This window comes from Antrostomus carolinensis, unplaced genomic scaffold (assembly GCF_000700745.2).
Source record: "Antrostomus carolinensis isolate BGI_N321 unplaced genomic scaffold, ASM70074v2 scaffold7353, whole genome shotgun sequence".
Lineage (NCBI taxonomy): Eukaryota > Metazoa > Chordata > Aves > Caprimulgiformes > Caprimulgidae > Antrostomus > Antrostomus carolinensis.
This window is the reverse complement of record NW_010305803.1, coordinates 61,680-64,629: the sequence shown is the minus strand read 5'-3', so window position 1 is coordinate 64,629 and position 2,950 is coordinate 61,680.

The window sequence follows — 2,950 nt, the reverse complement described above, 5'->3', positions numbered from 1 at the left end:
AAAGGACCCACACAGGTAAGCGCCAGATGGGAATTTTCTGACTTTCAAGTGCTCAGTTATCCTTTAACAAGATTTTTAAAACACACCTTGATATGTTTCTAAAAGAAAGTTTAAAAAAATTTGGAAATAATACCATATAGAAACTTCAGAACTTAGCATGGATCTCTAACCCCTGGGGTTAATGGTAAAATACGCTTGTGAACCAATGTCACACCTCTGCTTTAAAGAGGCAGAGGTTCAAACCTCTGCTTTGAGCCTTCCCTCTGAAAAGGTTCAAAGAATTTGTGTCACAAGCACATGCATTTCCCAACCTAAGTTCTGTAGCCTTCAGTGAAACATCCCATAAAATTCAGCATGAGGCATGTATCCATATACTGACTAGTTCATCTTTGGCTTTTGAAATTCATAACATTCTAAACAATCAAATAAGAGCCCTTAATGTGTATATTTTAAAGTACCCCTGAATCCATATATTTGTACCCGCTCTTTCTATAACAATGCAGTGCTCCTCAAGGAATGGCTGACAAAGCACAGGTCCTTACTAAGCTTTAAAAATGGGAAGTCTAGAGGAGAGCAAGCTTTTGCCATTCAGTCACACACAAGCTGGCAGAGACAGGAGGTATCAAAACTGGCTGTTCTACCTAGTTGGCTCGTCAACACATAGTCCCTATAATTAGCCATGCCCTCTGCAACCTCTTATGAGGCCAGTTGGTCTAAGAAATACCAACATCTCCTCAGAGGTGAAATGTGGAGAGTCCCAGTCAAGAAATGGCACGAGCTCACCTTTACATCAGCGCCGTAATCCTTGGTGCGAGTGACCCGCGCTCGTTGAGTTTAATCATCACTTCCTGAGGGCTGAGGTCAGGACGAAGGACTTCATTGATGAAGACACACTAAACCCTGCCCGGCTCAGAGCACACACACCGAGGCTGCTGGAAGGCAGAATAACCATACAGACAGAGCCAAGTCACACTGATATTGTATGGAGTCTATTTGGAGGCTTGGCCTCAATTAGCATATAAATGAAGTGATACACGCAGCCGCAGCTTGCCAGAAAACGAGACAGAATAATCTCCCCAATTTGGCAGATCTCTAGAGCATTTAGTTTGTGAATGAAGAGCCAGGCACGCTTTGAAGCCAAGCTGGGTCCACAGCTTTCAGCCAATTGACTTTACATGGCAAAAAAAAAAAAAGGTCTTGAGAACTCGTGAAGCCGACCAGCAATTTTTCTGCTCTTAAAGTTGCTATTATAGGAAAGTGACTTTAAAGATACTCATCACCGTTCCAGGAGACTGATAGCATTTCACCGATCTCATCCACAGCCCCAGATGAGCTGTGGTACGGGGCCCTCCTGCTCCAGGCTTCTGGCCATTAACAGAGTGCTTGATTTAATTCCAAGTAAAGGAGAAGGAACTGAAAGTTCACAGGAAAAATGATACGGAGGAGATGTGACCACGTTGCTGCTGAGCTTAGACACAGATAGAAATTTTACTTACGGATCTTTATTAGGAAAAAGGATAATAAAGAATAAGGAGACAAAAATAGAAACAAAGGCGTTCAAAACTGGCGCACAAGAGCGTAGAGTTTTATTTAGTTGTAGAGCCTGTGCAAAGCTTTTAAGGTATTTCCATTAAGACAGAGGGAAGAAGGCTGGTGTTTTTCTGCAAATGCCTTTCACATTCATTAGAGTTTAGTTTTCCTTCTCTAAATATTTTCAATTGTCAGGGGCTCAGCTCAGACGCAAAAGCAAAGCAATCTAAGCACAAAGGCATGCAGATTTTTCCAAAAGCAGTGCAGTCTTGCTCCTATAGCTACATAGTCTACTTTGGGGAGGATCAAATTTCTAGGGGAGAAAGCAAAACGGATTTAAACATAGGCAAAATGTGAAAGGAAAAGCAGTGGTAGGCAAGGATGGTCTTTTTTCTGCAGACATTTCAACTGTGGTTTAAATACACTGACGTGGAAAACAAAAAAAAACCAACCCCAAAATACCAAAAAAACACCAAACAACCCATTCTCCATTTACATTATCAACCACAGTCAAGCCTAGCTCAACTATGTGTATCAGTATCTTCTGTTTTCCATCCTAGGACAAATGCTTTTCTTCATTAAAGGGTTGGACTTGCAAGAAAACCTTATAAGTCTCTCTGAAACCTCTGCATCCTTCAGCTAGCTTATACTTTCTTCATGCACTGAGTTTGTCCCTTTCCCTCATTTTTAAGCTCCAAATTAGTGCTTTCCTACGATGCTTTAAGCAGCTGCAATCTGGAACTGCAGAGATGACTCATCCCTTGCCAATGCCCTGGGTCTGCTGCTCAGCTGGGGTGAGGTATGTGCTGCCTCCTGCACTCCTGCCCAGTTTCCTCTTGTGGACATCTAAACACAGTGGGTTCCTGTCAAAATCATCCACTAAGTCACTACCTGGTCCTGGACTTGCTTTAGCATTCAGGTAGATACAATCCCATCTGCTGTTCACAACTAGAAGAGCCATTATCTGAATAACCACTTTTTCTACAACTATGAAATAGTCAAACAACCTTAATGAAAAGCAGGAACAACAGTTTGGTTGAGCAAGAGCTGGGAATTTTAACAACTTGGATCAAAGAAATGCGTGATATCCTTGACTCTGTGCAAAAAAATTAGATGAATGACAAGACAAGAAACATCAAAATATAAATAGTCCTTGAAAATCCCCCTTGCCCATTTCATTAATGTTACCCACCCCTAGGGCCATCTCCTTTTTCCTAGTAAGCTATTTCTTCATACACTTATTGTATGACGGGTAGTTTCTGATCTTGCACTCTGGAAAATATCCCATTCAAGTTTCAACAAGGGAGAAGTATTTCATTGAGGAATTAGCACTTGCTTAACCCACCCTCACCAAAAAAAAAGGGAGCAAAATGGTTCATCAAAAATGAACATAACAGAATGAAATAATCCCATGACTCAG